Below are 6668 nucleotides of genomic sequence, written 5' to 3' on the forward strand. Positions count from 1 at the left end.
TGAATTGCTTCAGGGTCAAAATGATGAACATCAATTATCCCAATGGCAGCAAAGAACAGATGCAAAAGTTAATAGAGTTTTCTGGATGACAGAATGCTGGAGAGACAAGACCGTGCTGCATTAGACAGCAAAAGATACTGAGATGTGGAGACATGAAACAATTTGGTGCTGAGCTGCGAGTGCCACACAGTCTGGGGTGTTGTCAATCAGAGAAATCCTCCACGACGGCTGCACTGATCAGAAGAATCAGGCTGCCACTGAGTTGATGCAAGTAAATCCAAATAAATACCCCCCAGATGAGGATCCAAGTGCTCAATTAGCATTTCAGAACATACTCAGGGAGTTTCAAAGAGCCCAGCACTCTCGTACCATTATGAGGGGAAAATGTTCTCCCAGCCAGGCTTTTTCATTATCCAGTGCTGTGAAAAGCCCTCCATGAGGGGCTGGGAAGTACTCGACCTCCGCATGCACCAAAGTCTATTTTCAGCCAACAGTCACCGTGTGCTCCTCTGGATTATTTTAAAATTTCTCTTCCCAGAGCTATGCTTTTTCTTCTGTGAGACTTCATTGCACCTTCAATATGTAATTTTTTTCTTAACATGATTTACTACTTTATTTTTAATTAAAAAATAGACTTTTATTGGCAAGCCTGCACATAACTGAATTGGGTCCATCTTATGGGTGTTGACCCAGCTGTTTCTTCGGTAACTATGCAAACACTGTGAATGACATGCAGAGCCCCACAATGCCTCCTTATGGAGAGCACAGGAAGCCTTGCTCTAGCCTCTCCTCTGACAGACAAAGAGAATCCACCTGCAAATTTCTAACTGATGATGGATATTTGGATATGGATAACAGGTATTTAGGCAGTGGACTGGCCAACCAATTTATATGGCAATAATAGTAAAACAGTGTATTCAGCTACTTAAATAAATAAATTGAGCCTTTCAGGGTTATTAAAATTAAATTTCAAAGGGGGAGAAAAAGCTGTACACAGTGACTGCCTGTGGATGGGTGTCCATGTGTGCGCACGCTTCCATTTCTTCACGATTTCCAAACAGTGTGCAACCTCGTACATACAGAGCCAGAGAAGCCAGTGTGAACAATGCCCTTTACGTGGGTTTAATTTGCTTTATGAATACAAGTGTAATTGGCATTTAAGGGGCCCCTCTAAATTGCCATCGCCCCCTCTGAGCATGAGTAATCTAATTTTTCTGCAGAGCATGTTGCAGTTTGATAGACAGGTCTCCGAGGACAGTCCTGCATGTCAGCATTAGTGAAAATGAGCTCTGAAGTATGGTCACACCCCCACGCATGAGAGGAATCCCAATCACCCACGACTCATAGATTGATTTGCCCCATGTCTTGCTGTGGACAGATAATATATTCATTTGCTTCTGGCTAAAAAAAAAAAAAAAAAAAAAAAACAATAAAACGAGAAACCGCTGGTGCATACTGATGGTATCCTCAAGGAGCTGCAATTGGGAGAAGTGATTCGCAGCTTCCGAACATGCCGGGGACCTCAAGCTGCTATCGTCCTTCTTCGCTCTGCAGCCAACTGGAAAAAAAATGAACCCCCAAACTGTCAGGGGGCCTAACTGTCCTCTCTTGTAGGGCTGGAAATTTAAAATCTATCTCCTTGACAAAAAGGGAATTTGTTTGCAAGTGCCACTAACTATTTAAGCTGAACACTAAATATTATCTGATTAAAATTACTCCCCGAGGACAAAGTGTTAGCTTTTGTGTCTACTTTCATTGTGTTTAAACAATGTGCAATGCATGTGTGTCCTTCTATATGTAAATATTTAAGAGTATAAAAATCAAAATAAAATTATGAAACTGCAATGTTGAAAGGGTAGAATGAGTTCACTCAAGGAGAAGTTGGCCATGCACAAGCCTCAGTTCCGCTCATAGCAATGTACTCATAGGCCCTGGTCATTCCCTGGTGGGTGAGCTCGCTTATGGGAGACAGTGAATTTACCAGGAACTCAAGCATCTTCCTTCAATCAGTACTGATAAGCCTCTTACTACTAACCCATACTTGGATATTTAATAATGTGGTATGTATGCTAAAAAGCTGAGGACTTTATTATACCAATGTGAATTACATTGGATAACATGTTTTTATTTGGATGCATCGCCAGGCACGGTGGCTCACACCTATAATTCCAGCACTTTGGGAGGCTGAGGTGGGAGGATCAACTGAGGTTGGGAGTTCGGGATCAGCCTGACCAACATGGGGAAACCCCATCTCTGCCAGAAATGTGGCACGTATACACCATATGCAGTCATAAAAAAAAAAATGATGAGTTCATGTCCTTTCTAGGGACATAGATTAATCTGGAAACCGTCATTCTCAGCAAACTGACATAAGAACAGAAAACCAAACACTGCATGTTTTCACTCATAGGTGAGTGTTGAATATTGAGAACACATGGGCACAGGGAGGGGAACATCACACAGTGGGGTATGTTGGGGGTAGGGGGCTGGGAGAGGGACAGCAGTGGGTGGGAAGGTTGGGGAGGGATAACACTGGGAGAAATGCCTGATGTAGGTGATGGGAGGGATGGAAACAGCAAACCACTCTGGCATGTGTGTACCTACGCAACAGTCCTGCAAGATCTGCACATGTACCCCAGAACTTAAAGTACAATTTAAAAAAATACAAAAATTAGCCAGGTGTGGTGGCACATGCCTGTAATCCCAGCTACTCAGGAGGCTGAGGGCAGGAGAATCGCTTGAACCCAGGAGGCAGAGGTTGCAGTGAGCCGAGATCACGCCATTGCACTCCAGCCTGGGCAACAACAGCAAAACTCCGTCTCAAAAAAAAAAAAAAAGTACTGGATGCATCAATTCTGTTTTCTATTAGTTAGAACAGTTTATATTTTTGACCACCTTTATTGTATATACAAGAGCGATTTTTGCTCAGCAATTTCAGCTTTTGGAAATATCTGGGAAAGGATTGCTTTGTGTGATAACGAAAGCACACCTGCTCCATGCAAAATGCAATGTCGTACCTATTTCCTTTACTCTCCCTACAGCATACAGTGTAAGTAGTTGCCCAGTAAACTATTATTTGAAGTGCAAAATGAATCAAATTAGGTAGAACACATAAGATGACTCACTGCATGTACACCTTCAGATGTCCAAGAATATGTTTGAAACAATGTGATCAAATTACAACGTACTGGTCACTGGCATTAAATTCATTAAGGAGGCTGGGTGCAGTGGCTCACACCTGTAATCCCAGCAGTTTGGGAGGCCAAAGCGGGCAGATCATTTGAGGTCGGGAGTTCCAGACCAGCCTGACCAACAAGGTGAAACCCAGTCTCTACTAAAAATACAAAAATTAACTGGGAATGGTGGCACACATCTGTAGTCCCAGCTACTCGGGAGGCCAAGACAGGAGAATTGCTTGAACCCAGGAGGTGGAGGATGCAGTGAGCTGAGATCACACCATTGCACTCCAGCCTGGGTGACACAGCAAAACTCTCAATAAGTAAATAAATAAATTTATTTATTTATTTATTTATTAAAGAGAGCTCATAGTCTGTGCTATGGCCTCAGATGCTAGAGAACGTATTTGCCAAGTGTTGAGTGCTTTCCAAAGAAGGAGGGTCACCACAGGTCTTTTCTGGTTTTCCTGGGTGTTGGGTTTTTCTGCCCACCAAGTCTATGAGTCACCATTCTCCATATAGCATGTCTGATCTCGATGGGTGCTTCCCTCAAACACCCATTTGTTGTTTACCCAGGCAACTGGTGGGCAAAGGGAAGATGGCAGGCTAGAGAAACAGTAAGCAATTTAAAAACAAAGCCCTGGCTGGGCACAGCGACTCACACCTGTAATCCCAGCACTTTTGGGAGGTGAATCACAAGGTCAAGAGTTCAAGATCAGCCTGGCCAAGATGCTGAAACCCCATCTCTACTAAAAATACAAAAATTAGCTGGTCGTGGTGGCATGCAACTGTAATTCCAGCTACTCAGGAGGCTGAGGCAGGTGAGTTGCTTGAACTTGGGCAGCAGAGGTTGCTTTGAGCTGAGATCGAGCCACAGCACTCCAGTCTGAGTGACAGAGCAAGACTCCATCTCAAAAAGAAAAAAAACAAATGCCAGAGCCCTATAAGGAGGGAGAGAGAGCAAAGCTCATGCAGGACAGAAAAGAATCAGGGGCCTAATGTCAGAAGGACCCTGCTGCCATCTGTTACAGCTTGTCTGCTTTGCCCCCAGGCATGTAAGCCACCCTCCCCCTTACTCTCCTTCCCACTCCAGAGCAGGCTGCAGAGGCACAAGCCTAGAATCTACAGCCAGTAGCAACATCTGAAAGTCCAGAACCATGTCTGTGACCTTATAGAACCTTAGCTGTGTGAGCATGGTCCCTCTCAAGCAAGGGCCACTTACGGTATATTTCCACATCTACACCTTGGTTTCTAATTTAATATCTCCCCCATCACCCTGTCCTCAACATCCCCACCACCACCACACATACAACAACCAATAATAATGTGCATTTGAGTGCACATATATTTGCACATATTATAAATTGCTTCTCTTAAAAATTTCAAATTGTATAAAATCAATAACATTGTGTAAAAATGCCATCTTGTTTTCTTAAAAGAGCCCCAAAGTAAAATTCCATGGCAGCCATATGGTTTAGCATTAAGATAATAAAAGTGTAGAAATCACTTTAGAGTAAGACAAAATAAAAATTATGCCTGTTTGTTACTGAGGTTAAATTTCTATAACATAAAATTAACTAGTTTAAAGTATAATTCAGTGGCATTTACTGCACTCACAGTGTTGCACCAATCTCCCTGGTTCCAGACATTTCTATCACTCCAGAGTAAAACCCCACCCCATGAAGACTCACTCCTTACTCTCCTTTCCCTCCAGTCTCTGGAAACTACAAATATACTTCCTGTCTTTCTGAATTTGCCTATTCTGCACATTTCAAATACATTGAATCGTGCAGTATGTGGTCTTTTGTGCCTGGCTTCTTTCACTGAGAATGATGTTTCTGAGGTCCGTCCACACTGATGCATGTATCAGAACTTCATTCTTTTTGATGACTGAGCAATAGTTCATTGAATGGATGGGTTGCATTTGTTTATCCATTCACCTGTAGAAACCATGTATTCTCAGGGACCCACAGTTTGACAAAGTGATTAAGAAAAAGGCCTCTGAAATCACCCAGCTCTGGTGTGAATTTCAGTTCTATTGATGAGGAGCCTCAAAACCACTGGGCTCCAAAATACAACAAAGCCACGGGGATGGCACAAGGGCTAATGAGATGCCAAAACCCCACTAGAGTGCTGGGGGTGGCATGCATTGTTACCTTTTCATACTGCCTCAAACACAAGAATAAGATTTAAACAAATCTTTTGGGGAAAGAATTTTCATGATTATTTTAAACATCTTCTCTCTTCACTTGATTTAAAATAGACTTGTTTTTATTTTATTCATTTGCATAGATAGACCATATTGTGTGACCAGCTCAAGATACATGACTCATTTTCAAGACTTTTGGAAATCAAATAGAATGAATTTTTCTGATCTTAAGATATTTTTAACAGCACCACCTTTAGACCCTGGCAAGAGGAGTCCTTGCCTTGGGCTCCATGCTATAGACCCAAAAATCACACACACACACACACACACACACACACACACACAAAACACATTTATTAAAGAGCACACAAGCTTCTCTGTCACTTGGGATTAGGCACAGCACAGCCTGTCCCCTAATGTCCCTGCTGGTGACTTCATCTCTGGAGGCCACACCTCTTGCCCTCAGTTTTCTTACAAAAGGAGATTGGTCCAAACAGGCATGGATTTGCAGGCTGTGAAGTGCCAGCATGAAGAATGCACACGGCTTAGAAGTCAGAGGAAGGTTTGATTGGGAAAGTGAGAAAAAAAATTAATTAACTTGTCAGTTTTTCCTCTTAGATAAAATGAGTGCAGCAGACTTTTGCACATCATTTCCCTCTAGTGCCTAGCTCCCATTTGTAGCTTCTCTTTCAGTTCCAGTTGGTGATTCCAGAGGACCTTACGAATTAACAAGATGCTCACAACAGTTGCCCATGGTGCCAAGGATCATTTTGCAACACTAAATAGATCTATGTCCAGCTAAAATCTGAATAGCTGGAGATGTAGATGAAGAGTAAATCAAGTGTGATGCCTTCCTTGATATTGACAGAGAGGGACATAGAGTCCTGGAATGGAAAAAAGTTTTATTTTCATGCAAACATTTAATAAAATTTTATTAACTATTAACTTTTATAAAAACATTTCAATCTTAACTTGTATAATTTTATTTTGAATTTTAAGGGTATAATTTGTGTTTCTCTTTTATTTATAACACAAATTTTAAGATAGTTGAGGAAGAACTTTTTGATGTTTTAGATGTTGTATTCATTTTAGTCATATTTTTAATGAGAATATAATTTTGTTCACTTTGAACATGATTATATTTTATTATTCAATTATTTGGTTCCTCCTTGCAGCAAAACACAATTTTAATTGTGAAACAGAGAATTGTCTGAGATGATGGCAAGAAAAGTAATGTACAGGATAAGCATATATTGATTTACAAAGTACATGTTTTATTTTGTTATTTATATCCAAATATTGTCATCCCATCATACTGAATATCTGGACATATGTAATGGTAA

The sequence above is a fragment of the Aotus nancymaae genome, unplaced genomic scaffold (genome assembly GCF_030222135.1).
Source record: "Aotus nancymaae isolate 86718 unplaced genomic scaffold, 86718_ANA_hifiasm-v0.15.2.pri h1tg000036l, whole genome shotgun sequence".
Taxonomy (NCBI): Eukaryota; Metazoa; Chordata; class Mammalia; order Primates; family Aotidae; genus Aotus; species Aotus nancymaae.